Consider the following 19,660-nt stretch of genomic DNA (forward strand, 5'->3'; position numbering starts at 1 on the left):
GCAAATGTTTTGAGAATGATGAGGGCAACACATGTACAAATGTACTTGACACACAATGGGTGGATGGATGGATGGATGGATGGATGGATGGATGGATGGATGGATGGATGGATGGAATGACTGTGATAAGAGTTGTATGAGCCCCCAATAAAATTATCAAGGGTTCATAAGGAGGGGGGTGTGGGGAGGGAGGAGAAAAATGAGGAGCAGGTGCCAGGGGCTTATGTGGAGAGCAAATGTTTGACAATGATGAGGGCAATGAATGTATAAATGTGCTTTATAATGGATGAATTTGTGGATTGTGATAAGAGTTGTATGAATCCCTAATATAATGATTAAATAATAGGGAAATGATTTTTAAAAACCACCAACTCTCTGTCATACACATGAGTCTCCCTCGAGTTTTCTCTAGCATACCCAGACTAATACACAGATCGCCCCTGTCCTATAGGGCCGCTATGAGTTGGCATGGACTTGAGGGCAGTGGGTTTGTTAGGACTTTGGAGTTCAGCAGGCCTTTGTTGGTGTGTTTGAGTCCATTTTTGTAGCTGTTGTGTGCAGGTCAGTGGCTCATCTTCCAGCACTCTATAGGACCATATTTTGTTGTGACCCATAAGGCTTTCATTTGTTAATATTTGGAAGTAGATCACCAGGTCTTTCTTCCTAGTCTGCCTTAGGCTAGAGCAGTGGTTCTCAATCTGTGGGTTGTGACCCCTTTTGGGGTCCAGTGACCTTTTAACACGAGTCTCCCGATTCATGGCAGTAGCAAAATTACAGTTATGAAGTAGCAAGGAAAATGATTTTATGGTTGGGGGTCACCACAACATGAGGAATTATATTAAAGGAAGGTTGAGCACCACAGGGTTCGAGGTTCCACTGAAGCCTGCCCATCATTGCTGACCCTTCTGGGGATTGTCATATTGGCGGCACGGCTTCCAATTTCACAGCAACACTCTTGCTACCACTGCACCACGAACTGATAGACAGGTGGTGGACTGTTCTTAAAAGCCACCTGATTTACGATGCTTTGTTTTGACAGCCCTGGAAAATGGATACAGAATCTAGTTTCATAGTCAATGCAAGACACACCTTGGGGCAGTAGGGATGGCATGAAGTGAATAGATTCAAAGTATATTTTAGGGAGAGGAAGGATGACAGTTAATGCCTGGGGGCTGTGCAAGAAGGAAGGAAGCAGAGACGCCAATGATATTAAGTGCCTGAGTTAAGACAGGAATTTCCAGGGAAGCTGGTGGGTCATAACGGGAGAATTTCACACTCCCCGGGGACAGGGGGAGCATTGATTAGTTCATATGTCTACGCATCTTCTCAGACAATAGAGGCTTTGTCATCCTCAAATGAAGCATGCAGTTGGAGCTCAGAGTGGGAATGCAGTGCAAATGAGGACTGGGTTGGTTGAGATGGGTGGACCAGGGCCACTAGTCTATTCTGAGGAGCTTCAGCAAACCTGCCCAGTGTCTCTTGGAGAGTGGGCATGTCTCATGGCCACAGAGGGCCTTTTAATGTTTCACCTCCCACTGCAGCAGCGAGAGGCTCTATCAGCTCATCCTGGAAAGGAAACATACTACCTGCCATCAGGTTCATTTCTTCAAAAAGGATGGAAGAATACAAATGAAAGACTACAGTTTGAAGGGGTCTTAGGCAGACTATCAGGCTCATTAAAGCTTCATTTATTAAAACTTCATTATTCAGAGACATTCTCCCAGTAGGATGTATGCTGGGGTGGGGGTGGGCATGAGGAGGAAGGCTTGGAGCAGGGTAGGGGATCAACCCACACCACCAAAAAATACCTTCCCACGAAGCAATTCCAGTGGGCACAGATTAGATAGAAGTTTCATCCTCTGGTCACTTGATGTTTGTCCCTCTCTTTATCTGAATGCACTTTCCACATTGCTCAGATGAAGCATCAAATTTGTATTAAAATGCAAGTTAGGAAGCATCATCCCCAACCAACCCTGTTCATCAAAATGGTAGTGCTCTCTCCGGGTGGTGCTTGTTTGTCAACAAGCTGAAGCAGTTGAGCTGGGGCTCTGTGAGGCCCAGGAGCATGAGTTAATTAATATCCGACCCATAATGCCTTGCTGGGTTTATGCCAACAAAGCCCTGTCACTCCTTACCTTTGGATTTACTCACTCCTTGAAACAGGCATTTATTTACACACAGTTTGACCTCATGATGGTGTTCAGCAAATGTGGATCTTACCTATTTGCATTGTTCTGTGACAGTTGCAAAATTCGTTAGTGGCTCAGGGATCAATCCTCTGTGGACTTCCCCGAAGCTAGATGAAGCAAGCGGGTTCTCGCTGATTCATCCTCCCTCCTTAGCAATGCTTGCTAGTCAGGATAACATAGTGCTCATTAAAGAAACTGCCTGTATCAGTTTAAATTTGTGACCTGGGCGGGAGGGAGGGTCATGATCACAAGTGACAGAAACTGACACTTGACTAACTTAGGGAAAAAGGCCTAATGGTGGATAAATGGTGGGAAGACAAGAAAATGTGGCAAATGCCTGGGCAATCTCAGGGCTGTGAAGCAGGTACTGGCGAAACACTCCTCCTGAGGCCAAAGCGTGCCCTCTGTAGTACATTAAATCACATTCACACACACCCATTCATGTTCACATGGAACCTGAGGCTATGGCCTTACTTGGAGAGGAGGTCTTGGCAGATGTGCTTAGTTAAGGATTTCAAGAGCTCCATCTTTCTGGGTTTAGATTTCAGATGGATGCTACATGCACTGATTGGTGTATTCTTATAAGAAGAGGACTGGGCACAAAGAGACCCCGTGTGAAGACACTGGCAGAGATTGGATCAGTGCATCTATAAGCCAAGAAATATCAAGGATTAGCAGCAGTGAACAGAAGCAGAGAGAGGCTACTTTGATTCTCCTTCAGAGCTCTCAGAAGGAATGAATCTTGCCCACACCTTAATTTTAACCCTTTGCCCTTCAGAAAAGTGAGAGAACAAATGCCTGCTGTTTAAGTCACTCGATTGGTAGCCATGTGTTACAGCTACCCAAAAGAACCATTATGGATTGATCTGTAGCCCCCTCAAAATATGTGAGAAATTGAACCTTGGTGGACATGATCCTGTTTGAAAAGAAGGGAGTTCTTTTGTAATATAAATGAAGTTGTATGGCCACTGGAGATCCCCTCATAGAGGGGTTTAGAAGAGGAGATGGGTGAGTCAGAGAGGCGATGCTGGGAGAGTGGAGGGTGAGTGGGTTGGAAAGGGGGAACTGATTATGAGGATCCACATGTGACCTCCTCCCTGGGAGATGGACAGCAGAGAAGGGGGGGAAGGGAGACTCGGGATAGGGCAAGATATGACAAAATAACAATGTATAAATTACCAAGGGTACATGAGCAAGGGGGTCAACCCGCCCCAGTCCTCAAAGTAATGTCTTGCTTTTCAACACTTTAAAGAGGTCTCGTGTAGCAGATTTGACTAGTGAAATGTATCATTTGTTCTCTTCTCTGCTGCTTCCATGAGAATTGATTGTGGATTCAAGCAAGACAAAATCCTTGACAATTTCGATCTTTCCTCCATTTATCATGATGTTATCAATAGGTCCAGTAGTGAGGGTCTGGGCTTTCTTTACAATGAGTCATAATCCAAACTGAAGGCTTTAATCCTTCATCTTCATCAGCAAGTGAATCAAGTCCTTCTCATTTTCAGCAAAATTGTGTCATCTGTATAATGCAGGTTGTTAATAAGCCTTCCTCCAACCTGATGCTCCATCAGGCACTGCCCCTTAATGAGTTTAGGTCATGAAGGGTAGTCCTCCATAGGCACATTGATTATTACCCTACCCCCCTCACATAATAAATTCAGAGAGAGAAAATTTCCCCAAAGCAATGGAAAGCTTACTAGAGAAGTGGAGGGTGCTCAAAGCCAAAGGTGACACAAACTGGAAATCAGTACTAGTTTTAAATACCTGCAGTCATCTAATAGTTCACTGCACTATCTAAGGAAAGGTGAGGAGAACTGGGGCAATTCCATTAAAAAAAGACAATGCAGGGTATGTAAGTCCGTCATTCCTCTGGAGAAGAAAAACACATATTTGGGTTGTAGAGCTTTGTTTGCTAATCAACCAAATGTAGTTTTAAGGCAGGGGTGTGTGTGCACGCGTGTGTGTGCGTGCGTGCATGTGTGTGTGTGTGTGTGTGTGTGTTGAAGGGAGGGGCTTGCCATTCTATTTCATAGCCAGGAGAAAGATGAGCCTCTTCCCATATCTTTTGCTCTGTGGCAAGTTACTGATCTACAAGGAACTTTTATTTGACAAGGACATTGCCGAGAAAAAAATGGGAAGCTTATGTTCATCTCTGCTGAGAGGTGGAGTCAAAGAGATGGGCTTTATGACAGACACCCTGATCGTGCAACCAAACTATGAAATGGCCTCATACATTCAACACACATTTGCTGCACCTCCCCAGTGTGCTGCCCACATATTACCAGGCAGAGTGTTTTATGGGCAGCATTTTAGAGTTAGGCAGACAGAGGGAGTGTCTTTGTGGGTGTTGCCTTTACCAGTCCTTGGATTGTTCTGGGACAGGCATGTCTTTTTCCTCTAAAGTAACTGATCGCGTGTAAAGAAGGAGTCTCCTCAGTAAGACGGGTTAAACCAAACCCAACCTATGACAATCATCTCAATTGGAACACATAGCGACCCTATACAAATACCCGTAGGGTTTCCAAGTTTGTAACTCTTTTGGGGGGCCAACTACCATGTCCTTCTCTTTCAGAACCACTACAGTGTTGACCGTTGTGTTAGCAGCTGAATGCTTAATCACTGTGCCCATTTTGTTTGCTGAGCCGCCCTCAAAACACTGAACAGGTTTTCTGGGTACCAAGTGTGTCCACTTCTATGTCTGACATAGGGTGTTTGCTGAGCCGCCCTCAAAACACAGAACAGGTTTTCTGGGTACCAAGTATGTCCACTTCTATATCTGGCATAGGGTGTTTTCTCCAAGTTGATAGGAGGTGCAAATCAGTTACTAGGGTTTTGGCAGAGTCAGTATGGAAACTGGGAGGGTGTGTGAAATTTGAACCAGAGTAGAACAATTCCAAGACACTTCCTAGGGATTCCTGGCATATAATATGCAAATGATAGTCAAGATATATAACTGTGTCTCTGTTCTTGGTTCTGTCAGTACCTGGTGTGGCCACAAAGGAGAAACCTGTTCTCCTGCTATTTTGAGCATCTAGTGTGAATGACAGGAGATAAGTCACATGCTAATGAACCCTGGTGGTGTAGTAGTTAAGCACCATGGTGCCCGGCTATCAAAGGATATAGCGTCTGGGGTCTTAAAGGCTGGAAGATAAACAGGGGGCCATCTAGCTAAGAAACAACAAAGCCCACATGGAAAAAGCACACCAGCCTACCCCGACAAAGCGGGTGCATAAGCACATACGAGCATGTTTTCTTGATGTGCACTCACCCTTTACATACAACTCTCTTATACATGTGTGTTTCTGTGGATTTGTTTCTCGAATGCACCCAGACTAACATAAGCTGCGTGGAACGCATTTAAGAAGCCTAGACAAGGGCAGGGCAGGATATTCGGAGGGACTGGATCCAGAATTAGAGAGGAAGGAGCCCTGGTGGCAAAACGGGCTGCTAGCTCCCTGTCCCAAGGGGGACAATGAGACTGCTGGCTCCCATGAAGATTTACAGTCTTGAAAACTCCATATAGGGTCACTGTGGTTGGAATCCACTGGACGGCAGTGACCTTTTGGGATTGAAGGTGGAAGCCACCAATGACTTCCTGCCATTCAGCCAAGGAGCCTCCGGAGAGTGTGTGAACTTCTGGAATGCAGTAAACAACCTCTGCACATCTGCTTTTTGTGCTGCCCAAGTCATGCCCTTGGCCTTTGCTTAAACATATTCATCCAGAAGTGAACCATCACATCTGCTCCCTTGGGAAGCTGGGGGCTGAGCTCTCTGGTTCCACTCTGTCAGCATTTCTGGTCCGGGTACCTCCCCTCTGCCCCGGCACAGGCAATGTGCTTTTGGAAGCAGTGCTCCCTGGGTAGTGGGTGTGATTTGCCTCCTCTGGCCTAACATGATGAATGCTGAGAGGGGGTGGATACTAGGGGGTTAAACTCCCTGAACTTTACCTAGCCCAGGGGAAAACTTATTATTTAAAGTAAGTTTTAGACAAAATCTTTAGAAAGATAAATTGTTAACTTTATGTACACAATCACTCCCCAACACACAGGCTCAACCTCATAGGCTGTGTATGACCTTGAGCAGGTGCTCAGTCACAATGGGTTTCTATCAGGATTGAGAGTTCAGCTCTCTCAACTCTCCAACTGGTTATTAGTACCATAGTCTCGTTTCTATTTATGTATTTACTTTGTTTTTAGAGGGAAAAGACTCCCAATTCAACTATATTTTATTAGGAACTCCTTTGCTAAGTTTTACACAAGAAAAACGCCCAAACCGCTGTTCTGGATGAAGGAGAGCATCCGCATGAGGCCACAATGGTGTCAGAAGGACCCACAGCCACAGTTACTTAAATAAAATGACACCCATTCTGTCCTGCTGACTCTGACTCATAGTGACTCTGTGTAGGGATCCTGAAGTTGCTACCTTTACAGGGAGCAATAACCTCATCTTTTTCCTGTGGAATGACTAGTGGCTTTAAACCAGCGACCTTGCTCTTAATAGTCCAACACTATCCAGCATTACCACCTGGGCTCCTGAAAACTTAAATAAGACATAGAAAACAAACAACTTTGTCACAAAATTGTGACTGAAGACAGATCAATTCATGGATTCAGGAGGGCCTGTGAGAGCATGAGCGGGACCTTCATTACGATGTGCACACTACCGTATATCGTTGAGTCTGGCCCGGGAAGTGGACGCAAGCACACTGCCTGAGGGACAAACTTTCCACTGCCAGTCAGCAGTAGGAAAGAACTCAATGGTGGCTGAATCTGTGGCCCCTCAAAATGGATGTAGGGTCTCCACATAGACTCTAACTGTGAGCCACAGCCTATTGCTCAAAATTTAAGCTCAAATACGACTTAAACGCCAAACATTCTGTTTCCTTAAAATAGGGTACTGCCAGGATCAGCTAGAAGTCTGCATGACCTATCAGATCTCAACGCCGATCTCAAATCACTTCACATGATCCATTCTACCAGTCATGTCAAGGACAACTAGAGGTCTGCATGAGCGAGCCCAAATCGCCTCCTCACTTACCCATTCCAGAGGCTGTGCCTGTATAACCTATCGACTAACACATTCCCATATGCCGTGGTTATGAAACCAACCATCATGCTGAAATAAGGACCAATCACGATGCAAGGGTCAGGGTCAATGGGAAAGCAAAATAGGGGCTGAGGGGAGCCAAGAGGGGTCCCTTCACTCAATCCCTAAACCTGATCTAATGTCACTAGACTGGGGTCTTCCTCACATCTCAAGGGCACCCGATTCATGATTGAAGTGAATTGTGCTTATTCAATCATTGTTCCGCTTGCTGTCCTGCTGTGCTGCATCCTCTTCTTGCTTTTTTGTGCATGGCTCCCTCTGTTGTGGTGACAAATGGCTCGAGAGGGATTTGACATAGGGAGAAAGCCCACCCACATCAACTGTCACCAGAAGCAGACACTAAGTCCATTTCTCTCACCTCACAGAACTATGCACACCAGACACTGGTAGGGCTGCCTGGGAGGGGAACACTTAGTGCAGTGGTTCTCAACCTGTGGGTTGCGACCCCTTTGGGAGTCATATGACCCTTTCACAGGGCTCACCCAATTCATAACTGTAGCAAAATTACAGTAATGAAGTAGCAAGAAAATCATTTAATGGTTGGGGGAGGGGGGCATCACCACAACAAGAGGACCTGTATTAGGAAGGTTGAGAACCACTGCCCGAGTGTGTTTAGGACTTTGCTGCCCTCAAGGTCATCAGACATTCTTGAAGGCAGAGCCACTGCAGGAAGCCCTTCTGGGAAATGCCCTGAAGACAGTTCTCAACCAAATCCACCCTCACCCTCCGAGATCCTAATCATAGGACGCATGGAAATGCTCCCTGCCACTTCGAAGGCTGTAAGTCCATGGGAGCAGAAAGCCTCCTCTTTCTCCCTTGGAGTGGTGGCTGGTGAGTTCAAACTGCTCACTTTCTGGCAAACATAACCCACAGACCAGCTCCCCCTGAGCTCAGTTTGGTTTGCCGCACAGCACACATTGTTTGGAACCTTCTGAAATAGCTATGCATATGTGCAGGTTGGGGGGATTTCGCACAAGATGCAGTTTTCCACCCTCTCTTGGCAAAAATAATTTTTGCAAAAGGCTTGTATTCTCTTCTGGATCTGAGTAGCAGCTACTCTCATGAAGTCATAGCACATACATTCATGCTACAGTCCTCCCAACTCCCTAATGTCTTACGCCGAGTCTGCTCCATGCTTTTCTGTGTCCTACATGGCAGCTGTAGGCACCCAAGGCATGGGCTCTGCAGCCTGGGTCCAAATATCTCCTTCCCACTTCCTCACTGTGTGGTCCTAGGCTCATGACTTTATCATCCTGTGCCACTGATTTTTCATTTGTAAAATGAGGCCAGAATAGAGTCCACACATAGGCTTGTTAAGTGGAATAATTGAATTATTATACACAAAAAGTTTAGAATGGTGCTTGGCATCTTGCAAATACTATTAGGTGGTTTAGCATAGGGACTGGGTCATCCATTACATATGCTCAGGTTCAAACTTCCGGCCAGGAAGGGGTGGTACACCTAGGTGGGCATTTCACCTGGATTGGCCCATCTGGGCCAGGTGAATTCAATCCAGCCATTGGGGTTGACCATGACCGTCAACCATGCCTCCCTATGGAGGAATTGAAAAGGCAGGATCTTGACCGCTCCGATGTCTCCCTTCGCCCACTTTTCTGTTGTCCGTCCCCCAGGGAGGAGGTCACATGTAGATACTTGTAATCAGTTCCCTCTTTCCAATCCACCCTCCCACAACCCTCTCAGTATCACCACTCACAAATTATCAAGGTTTCTTGATGGATGGGGTAGCGGGGAGGGAGGGGAAAAATGAGGACTTGATGCCAGGGGCTTAAGTGGAGAGCAAATGTTTTGAGAATAACGAGGGCAATAAATGTACAAATGTGCTTTACATAATTGATGTATATATGGATTGTGATAAGAGTTGTATGAGCCCCTAATAAAACGATTTTTTAAAAAAGAAAAAAGGCAGGATCCCGGAGCCCACTGAGTGACTTTCTCTCCAGCAGCTTCTAGGTAGGCTGTGCCCCGTGAGGGGCCCTGAGGTGCCTGTGTAAACCTGAAACTTCTTCTCTCAAAAAACTCACTTGGATCACAATCCAGGCTTCGAAGTGAATTCTTTCTCGCGCGAAGCCAAGGCCTGAGTATATCTCTCCCAGGAGAGATCTAACAATAGTATCTCTTATTATAGAATTAGGAGCCCAGGTGGTGTAGTGGACTGTGCATTAAGCTGCTAATCGCAAGGTCGGGGGTTTGAACTGACTAGCCCGTCCGTGGGAGAAATATGAGGTTGTCTATTTCTGTAAGGCAGTGGTTCTCAACCTTCATAATGCCCCCACCCTTTAATACATTTCATGTTGTGGACACCTGCAACCATAAAATTATTTTCATTGCTACTTCATAACTGTAATTTTGGTATTATTATGAATTGGTTGACCCCTGTGAAAGGGTTATTTGATCCCCAGAGGGGTCGCGACCCACAGGTTGAGAACCGCTACTGTAAGGATTTAAAGTCTCAAAACCCCAAAGGGGCAGTTCTTTGTCCTATTGGGCCGGTATGAGTGGGAGTCAATAAAATGGTAGTTAGGTTTTTTTCTGCATCAGTATCAGATTCTGGTGGCAATCTCAGTCATCCTGCATTGTGGTCTGGTTTGAACTCTGGTAGATCTGTGGGAAATGACTGCCCTGGTTTGAGGTGAGGGCCATGGTGCTTCAGTGGTAGATCTCTCATTGTCTTTCACCGGGAAGACCCGGGTTCGATTTGCAGCCAATGTGCCCCAGACTGTCAGTGAAAGTTTGTGTGTTGCTATGACACTGAGCAGGCTTCAGTGATGTTTCCAGACTGAAATAGAATAAGGACGAAAGACCTGATTATCTCCATTCACACATTGACCTATGGCCCGCCACGGTTGGCTTCCCCTCCCAGCCCTGGTGATAGCACAGACTGGCATAGTTTGCTCCGCTTCCCATGAGGTGCCCATGAGAAGCTGACTCGACAACCACGGTCAAGTACAACAGCTTGAACTCCTTTCTGGGTCTACAGAAACAAGAACAACCTTCTGAAATGAGGTCGCATTGCTATTTGGGACTGGGAGAATGCCTTTGTGACAAGGATTGTGCTCTGGATCCCAAAGGCGACTTTTAAACACAGCCACATAGCAACTCCGGAAAGTGGCATAGTAGAAGCCAGGTTTAAAAAAAAAAAGTTCTACTGACTTGCTCAAAGGAGGCCAGAAGGGATGGGGGTGGGATGGGGTGGGGTGGGAGACTCCTCTAAAAATGAACAAATTTGTTTCCTTACATATTTGTCATGTCTTTTGGTCCTGAAATATAGGGGGGGGGGGGAAGCAGACGAGAAGAGAAAACGGCGACTGACAGTCATCTTGTTGGTGTTCCCACAGCATCCCCTCCTTAGGCACTTGCTGCCATCTCATCCAACTCCACTCAGTATATTTTCACCCAGCAATGATGCAGAAATGTCTGTGTACTCCAGTTTTATTGTAGTCAGGCAGCGTTTACGGGTTTGACTTTCAACTCAGCATGGCAGGACGTCTAGAAGCAATTATAACCAGCACCTGCTCTGTCTGTGCGGTGGGCAGGCAGTGACGGATCCCCAGCTTCCGGAACACTTGTGCCCCCTCCCAGCTCAGGATAATGACGGTGACACTCGGCCTCCTTGTTGTCTGGGGGAGCTCTAGGAGCTCTCCTCTGAAACCTCATATTATTGGCATTTCTTTGAGTGAACACATCAAATTAGTGACTGTAAAGGAAGGTGTAGGAGATGATTATTGGTGACAAGACAAGCCTCAACCACCTCCAGAGAGCATGTCTCCTAAGTGCAAAGTAAGGAGAGGGAGGAAACAATTGACCACAAATGGAATAGGCTCTGAGTCTCGCCACACAATGTATGTGCGTGGTCATTTGGCACCAACATTATGACTGGAGGACGGATATGGTTTGTGCAGCCGTGATTGCCATCCAGAATGTGCCGTGCTATTGTGAAAAACGATTTTTTTATTCTGAGCAAATCTCTGCTTCCACTTGCTTTAATGCTTCGCCAGAGAGCCAGGGACTCTGGGAGGGGTGGGGACGCACAGGGCTGGGCTGACCTCAGGAACTCATGGGTAAAGGGCTTTTTCTCACTTGGAAGCAGGCTGGGTTCACAGCTGTTCTTTCTGGTAAAGCTTGTTTCTGAACCTTGCCACGTCTGAGTCCGAAGAGGGAAATGAAGGTGACAAATGCTGCGAGGAGCCCTGGACACATCTTGGCTATGGTCCTGCTTAAGTCTGTTTCATTTGAATCCCAGTTTTACCTTTCCTCCTTTCTGGGTTCCGAAGCATCAGATGGGTGCCAAACGCTTCCACAGACAACTAAAGCTGAACAAGGTGGAGGCAAATGAAGAGCAACGGGAGGTTGGTGTTTGGGAGACTGAATACTTGGGCTTCCTAGGCCAGTCCAGCTGGTGGTTAGAGCCCTGTTTCAGATTCCACTGAAATCTCCTAGTGTCCAAGGACCAAGTGGCTCCTAAGTCCAGAATTTCTGTTACATGTCTCACCAAGGAGAAGCTGGGCCAAAATGCATTGAAGAATAAAGCAGGAGCTTGGCTTGTGAATCCACTCTCTGATTCTGAAATTTCAAAGGCTCCGTGCACAGACACTTCAACACTGAAAGCACAGCAGGGAAAATCAAAGACTTGGGCTTCCTCCTTGCCCCTCTTTTAGGGCTTTTATGGTTTTCCAAGGCGCCTCCCAGAGCCGAGTGTTGTATAGGTCATGTTTAAAAATGTCGTAGTTCTGAGGGACTTGCTGTTCTGCTTTCTTTTGCAAGGAGACCCGGTTTCTTGTCATGTGGCCAAACACAGAGCACAGATGACTGTGGGCCCCCTCCCTTTCCCCTGACCTTTGCTCTCTTCTCTGGATACCCTACTGACCTGTTCTCCCTTACAAGATCTGAACTGCTCATACACTTCGTTAAATTCTCATCCTAGCGAGAAGCATCTGAGCATCTTATTAGAGCCTGTATGAGTTCTGTTCTGGATGCCTATTTGTGTAACTTCAGGTCTCTGGCATGGAAACGTCCCATGCCCACAGACCCACACAGGTAATATAAACTCCAACAGTAGTTTAAGGTTTAAGGTGGTCACAGGGAACACTGGGGCCCGTGTCTCCTGGTGAACCACACAGGCTGTCTAAAGGGGCTAGTTCCATCTCAATGTAGCCATGCAGGAATGTAGACCGGTTAGGTAGCAAGACAAGGGGTTGTTCCTCTCCATGCTTAGGGGGCCCCCTACGGGAGGTTGGAAGCCAATGCGGGCTAAGCCCAAGCCAGGAGAGCTTAATTGACGCCTCCCAGCTGAAAGCCCTTAAAAGGCTGGAATCTGGAGACCACCGCCCCTTCCCTTCAGCTGCTTCTCTGCCTTCCACTCAGCAGGGCTGGGTGTGCAGTGTGATGAGGGTGCCCGTGTTCAGTTTAGTGTAATGCCGGAACCTTCTTCTCTCATGTATATAAACCCACTCGGATTACCAACCAGGCTTTGGTGTGAATTTCTTTCCAGTGTGTAGCCAAGGACCGAGACATTTCCCACCCGAGAAACCTAACAGACCCAGACTTACAATAAACCCATATTTTTATTTATAAGGCAAGAGGTGACCAGGTCTAGACAATAATGGTGAAGAGGGCCCTGGGTTTGAGAAAGATTCTGAAGTAGAATCCATAACCCTTAGAAATGTATTGGCCTTAGGGGAGGGGCAAAGAGGGCTGGATTGAGAAAGTCTCTGGCATCCAGTTCTGACTTGACTTCTGGATCCTGAATCCTTCAGGGCCATGACCTTGCCCTCCAGCCAGACCTTCCAATAGCCATCTTCTCAGAGCCTTGTTAAGTTCTCATAATACATTACACCTGCCATCCTGTGAGCAGCTACCAAACCCAGGCACTTTTTTCAAAGACAAGCTCGCTCTCTCTACCCCTAAGAGCAGGTAGTTTGGGGATGATGGATATGAGATACCACAGAAGACAAATCTGTTATCTTCCATGGTGCACAAAACATGCTGTCACAACCAGGACTCGTGACAATCCCTCAGTTTCCTAAATTGCTTCACTGCTACTTTTTAATTAAGCCTCATTAGATTGTCATAAATTGATAAGAGGGATGACCCTGAACTAGATGCATAAATTAAAGCTTTCCTCATCCTGTGCTTTTATATGAATGTGTTAATTATTTTTGTCATTAGGGAGAATAATGGAGGGATGGAGCAATACCAAACGGAGTTTGACAAAGTGTTGGTGTTTGCTGCGGCAAATGTGGTGCGTGTCAGTGTCAGATACAATCCGTCACCCAGTGAGTCTGCAATTAACACCAAGGGACAAAGGTAGGATTCCCTGTAATAAATAGCCTTCCTCCCAGATGCTAATGGGGACCCAGCAGGACCCACTGTTGTGTTGTCGCAGTTGTACACGGGCCCTTAGAGGAGACAGAGCTGGTGTTTGAAACGAGTCTTGTTTGCCCCCAGTTGGAGCTCATCCACCCCAGGACAGTCCTATCCACTGCCAGGGACTCGCAGCTCCCCCTCCACAGTATGCAGCTAGCTCTCCAGCTCCCAGATGCTCCCCCGTATGCAGGGCCTGGGGCAGGACGTGGGGTGAGCAGTGGGCACTGGGCAACCTGGGGTCCCATCCAACCTGGCCCAGGGCGTGCACAGTCCCACCTTGCAGGCCTCCTGGAGCGTGGTCTCTTTCCTCCTACAGTTGGCCCTCAGCTCGCCCCAGAACTGCTGCAGTTCCTGTAGCCTCGCCTAGAAGGTCTCTGAGGCCCAGTGGCCCCCCTGTAGGCCCCTCTGTCCCTCCTCCAGCCACAGTGGGCACACAGACCTCCTCCAGCCACCAGCCTTGTGGGTGTTGGTTTTGGCACTAGCTTGTAAGCTTCGTTCCCCCTCTATGTAATGGGCACAACAATGGATTTTTTTATTTCAAGGAGAGAAACCATATACAGTCCTGAGTGGGGTCCATCTTTTGTAGATGGGAATAGAGACACTTAAAAAAGAAGGGAAAAAAAAGGATTGACCTCCAGTCACTTCACCGGCAGGGACAAATGCTCTGGTCTCACTGTGTCCCCTAAAAACATCATGTCAAAACGTTTTCTTTTAAATTATGGACATCACTGCATTATAGTTACGACAGCCAAAGGTGGAAGCCGCCTTTGAGTCCGTGGACAGATGGATGGACCAAGTCAGTGAGTTCAAGTTCTAGAACGGAGTGGTGTCCTTTCATTAAAATAGGGGGATAAATGTCAGGTCACAAATGAACCTTGAAAAGACATGCTGGGAATGAAATAAATAAAATTCCCAACTCACTGCCATCCAGTCAACTCTGACTCATGGTAACCCTAATGGGCAGAGTGGAACTGCCCCCACGGGTTCCGGGGATGGTAACTCTTTTACAGACATAGAAAGCTTCATCTTTCTCGCAAGGCGCAGCTGGTGGACTTGCACTGCCGGTCTTGCAGATCACAGTCCAATTCGTAACCACTACGCCAGCAGGGCTGCTGGTAATGACATAAGCCAGACACAAAAGAACAGGTGTAGGACCGAGCCAAGTAGAGAAAGGGTGAGCACAGGCAAAGGCACAGAGGCAGGCAGATCGGAGATATACGGGTTCACGGTGGCACCCTTGGGCGGGTTAGTGCCCTGTGACCCCGCTACCCATTTATTTATTATTATTATTACTTTTCCTTTCCCCGCCTCTTTTTTATCTGTCTACCATGTGTATCCCTGAATTTGGTCTGGTCCCTGCCATATTACCTGGTCCTCACCCCAGGAATGTTCATACAGTAGCTTTCCCCCTATGTCCCTTTTGCATTTTTTTAAAGCTTACCTCCGTGGACTCAATGTGTACTTGTCCTTTTGTGCTTGGTTTACTTCGCTTAGCATGCTTTCCTCCAGTTCTTCCCATGCAGTGATGTGCTTCAAACTTTCATCACTACTTTTTAGCGATGCGTAGTACTCCATTGTATGTATGTACCACAGTTTTTTTCCCCCCACTGAAAAAGAAGTCATTATTCTGATCCCACCAGCTGTACCATCTGTTATGCGCCTTCCTCCTTGGCAATCCGGTCTTTCTTGAGTGGTCCCATGAAAGCTTTTTTCTCTTCCACGGTCTGGAAATGGCCATGGCCCAACTTGGAGGTGGTGTCGATGAACTTGAGGTTGATCTTCTCCAGGGCACTGCGCTTGGTCTGCAACAGCAGGGACTTGTGCAGCGTCAGCACTCGCTTCTTGGTGCCCACCATGCCGCCCTTCAGCATACAAAATCATTGATCACTTCCCCATAGTGGACAAAGTCGCCCAGGGGGTTGATGCTCTTGTCAGAGAGATCGTAGTCGGTGGAGGCGTTGTTCTTGATAAGCTTGCCGTCCTTGACGAGGTAGCCCTGGCCAATCTTATAGATCTTCTTGTTGATCTCTGTGCAGTGGTGGTAGCCTTTCTGCCCAGCGCGGGCCATCGAGAAGGCCACACGGGCGGGATGCCAGGCCCCGATACAAGCCACCTTGCGCAACCCTCGGTGGATCTTTCGGGGCAGCTTCTTGGTGTACCAACGACTGGTGACCCCTTTGTAGCCTTTGCCCTTGGTCACCCCCGTGATGTCGATCATTTCATCCTGGCCAAACACCTGGTTCACTGGCACCAGCTTCTCTTGGGCCCAGTCCAGCTTCTCAGCCACGGAGCCCCCGTTCACCTGCATCTCCGTCAGGTGCGCATTCTCCTGGCGCAGGGGGAGCAGGCGCGTCTGGGTGTGGGTGATGGCGCGCATGACCGGGCAGGACTTCTTCATGCTGCTAAAGTCTTTCTCGAGCTGCTTCTTACCCTTGTCATCCTGCCACTTCTTGCAGTACTTGGTGAAAGCCTTCTTCTGCGACTAGTGCCAGTTCTTGTAGAACCGCCGCTTGCACTCGTCGTCACTGATGTGTTCCGCAAAGACCGTCTTGAAGGTCCGGAGGCCGCGAGGTGTCTCCACATAGCCCACGATGCCCACCACCACCATGGGAGGGGTCTCCATGATGGTCACGGCCTCCACCACTTCCTTCTTGTTCACCTTGGAGCCTGGCCTGTCGACCTCGCGCACAATGTGGGTCATGCCAGCCTTGTAGCCCAGGAAGGCCGTCAGGTGGACCGGCTTGGAGGCGTCATCCTTGGGGAAGCTCTTCACCTTCCCGCCGTGCCAGCTGCGGCGCTTCCGAGGCAGGAAGCCCAGAGACCCATGCTGGGGCGCCGAGAACTTCCGGTGTGACATTACATCGTTGATCCCCGCTGGTAGAGGTACCCCAGCTTTTTAATCCAATTGTCAGGTGATGGAAATTTGGGTTGTTTCCAATTCCTTGCAATTGTGAACTGTGCCAATGAACTTTGGAGCACAGATGTCTGACCTTGGTTTGTTTCTTGCCCAGTAAGGTGGTGGGGGGGTGTTGCTGGGTCATATGGTAACTCTATTTCCATCTGTTTTAGATATCGCCAGTAGACCTCTTTCTTACACACATATGAGTCTCCCTGGATTTGTTTCACGTATGATGTGTCTGTGTCATTGTGTGGTCGTGGTCTCTTTTAAAACTTGATCGATGTTTTCTTTACATTGTTTGTCCTGAAGGTCTCTTTTGTACCCTAAAACAAGGAGTCAAGGAGATGCATGGGACTTGATTGCTGAAGGGGGGCAGGAGTGAAGAAATGGACCCAAAGGGTGTCCATACCACTTCTGGGCTCTGCTCTGGAGCTGTTGCCAGCTGTCCATAAACTGTTGGCACCTGTGGCCGAGGCTGCGGGCTGACCCCAGGCTTCTCTGGCAGAGGAGGGCTGCCTTCTGCTCCGGGATATGGGGGATGTCCGGAGGCTGAGGAAGGGGATCAGGTTGTGTTCAAGAGGCCCCTGGCATGGGAGTATACTGGCTCAGCTCTTCCTCTGCAGGGTCCCACAGAAGAGGTCCCCTGGCCTGGCCCCGATGCTAGACCCAGTGGCATACCTGCCCCTGAACTTGGAGGAGGCCCATCTCCTGCTCCAAGGCCTCGTGTCTGTGCAGCAGCCTCTCCATGCTCTCCAGATCCTTCCCAAGGTCCAGGACTCTAGCAAGGGCACCCTGTGGAGGACGGGCACATTACAGGCTTGGCCTCTGCCCTTCTGCCCAGGGTTCTCTTCGATCCTTTCTTCCTGGCTGGTCTTGGCCTTGGCCTCGGGCAGGTGACAGAGTCTGATTAGTGTCTGCACAGTGACACTGCGGGTGTTGGGGACAAGGCTGCTGGATGGAAAACCAGTACCTAGCAGGGGTCCCAGGTCTTCCTGTCAATTCCCTTCCTGCCTCCCTTCCATGGGGTCTCTGTCTCATAGGCCAGGTGTTTCTGAAACCGCATCAGCTTCTCTTTGTGGTCCCCAAGAGGGACAGGCTATTCCAGCTGCTGGCCCCACCCCTGGATCCAGTCGCCGTCCTGTGTGATGGTGGGGACATGAGTGCCCTGATGTTCATACTGCCTTGGCCCCAAGCGGTGACCCCGTCTACCCCTCGGGCTGTGCCAAGGAGTGAAATGCTGACCAGGCTCAGGGACAGCACAATAATTTTTCTTTCACCCAAGATGACAGGGCCCAGGCCCATTAGTATTCAGATCTAGGAAGTGGCTGGGCAGGGGCCATGGGTGGGTTCTCATGTGGAGGGTGCCCCTCACCCACCCCTGGGGCCCTGTCTACTCTGTCCATCAGGATGACAGGTGTCCACACGGGTCTGAGAATCAAGGGCCCTGGGCTCCAGTCCTAGCTTTGCCCCTGGAAAAGCCATTAAACTCTCCACATCCTGTTCCACCGCAGGCCGCCCCTTGGCCCCTAGTGGGGCTGAAGGTCACTTGTAAAGGTAAAATGGGGTTCAGGTGGGGTGCCCTCTGACATGGCTAGCAGCCATGAGAAAGCCGGCAGTAATCAGAGAGGTGTGAAGCTTGTGTCGCTGACCTTCTCCCAGGGCTTCCACTCAAGCCGGCCGCTCTCGTATCGTGTCCAGCAGGCCCTGAACCCAGGGGCCTGGCAGCACCCTGGCCTGCTCTCTCAGCGCAGCCTCCTGCGTAGTGGGAGGTGGGAGGTGGGAGGTGGACCCAGCCCTGAGTACCGAGTGTACCCCTGCTGGGGCTGGCTCACAGCCCATAGCCCTCACTATAAGTCTCTAACTCTCACTAACAGCTCTGCAGTTGAGGGTTGGCCAGGCTCCTGGGCAGAAGGAAGCAGGGGCCATGTGATATGGGCAGATCCAAATGCCCTCTGTGGTCCCCAGAGTGTGGCCTAACCCATCCCCATGCACTTCTGGGTGCATGGGAACCTCGGCTTGGTCACCAGCCCTGGATTGGAGCCCCTGGCTCCTTGGTAATCCCTCACCCACCAGCACAGGTTCGGTGTGCATACACACCTCACCCGTGTGCCCCCAACAGTCTGGATACCCCGGCCTTATCAGGGTCACGCCCATGACTGTCCCGGCCATCACCTCTCTGTCCTGTGTGCTCAGCACCTCTGGAAGGTGCCATGCTTCTGGATCAGCCGCTCCACCTCTTCCACAGAGCCTTCCAGGGCACTGGCTTCCTGGGAGACCTGGGGCAGCCATGGAGGTGACACAGAGGTGTGGGGGGGGGATCGGGGGCACAGATGGTGGTTCAAAGGGAACCCTAGACAGCAACATCTGCCAGAACCTTGGTTTACAGCCTGGGCTCTCTGGGAGTGCATCAAGGGGCCTGCGGCTGGGGGTGGGGAGGTGGGTGCTGAGCAGGAGGGGAAGGAACCTGAGGAAGAAGAGCACTCCAACCTGGGGGCCATTAGGAACATGCCAACTTCTGATGAGGTGGGGAGGAGCCCCATCAATTTCCAACCAAACCGTGTAGGGATTGGCTGGCCGGGGCCAGGTGTGGGGAGGAGATGGCCCTGAGTGACCTGAGGCTCAGGTGTCCCCTTGGCCACTTGGGAAGACACACTATCTAGCTCCGTATCAGAATAGCAGCCAGTGATCCAGGAAGCAAGGGGGATTGGGGTGGTACTACAGGAGGACTGGAGGTCCTGGGGTCAGTGTGTCTGTGTGTGGTGAGGGGAGCTGTCTCCTGGGCCTGCAGGATCTTGTCCAGATGCCACAATGTCTGAGGAAGAGCTGCTTGCGGTGCATGGCCTGCCGTCTCCCTTGCTTCCGTTCCCAGGCCTGAAAGACCTGCTCCCAAGCATCCTGCATGGCGCATAGCCTTTCCTGGACCTGGGCATGGGCATGGACACAACCGAAGGTCGTGCTGAGGGAAGCTCCAGAGAAAAGGTGCCTGACTGTTCCACCCAAGGGGAGGGTATTGTTTGTGTTTCCACAGGGAAAGAGGGACCAGATATAAAGCCAGTGCCAGATGAATGCAGTGTGCCCGCAC

At 49.3% G+C, this 19,660-nt stretch overlaps 1 long non-coding RNA gene across 1 annotated transcript in view; it reads left to right on the top strand.

Annotated features, from left to right (window-relative positions):
• LOC142436397 (uncharacterized) overlaps nt 1-13,540 on the top strand; it is a 222,012-nt gene extending 208,472 nt beyond the window's left edge. Inside the window, exon 6 of the long non-coding RNA XR_012781923.1 lies at nt 13,482-13,540. This is a non-coding gene — a long non-coding RNA (uncharacterized LOC142436397). The remainder of the gene's footprint in view (nt 1-13,481) is intronic.
• The last annotated feature ends 6,120 nt before the right edge of the window (nt 13,541-19,660 follow it).

This window comes from Tenrec ecaudatus, unplaced genomic scaffold, assembly GCF_050624435.1.
Source record: "Tenrec ecaudatus isolate mTenEca1 unplaced genomic scaffold, mTenEca1.hap1 Scaffold_256, whole genome shotgun sequence".
Classification (NCBI taxonomy): domain Eukaryota; kingdom Metazoa; phylum Chordata; class Mammalia; order Afrosoricida; family Tenrecidae; genus Tenrec; species Tenrec ecaudatus.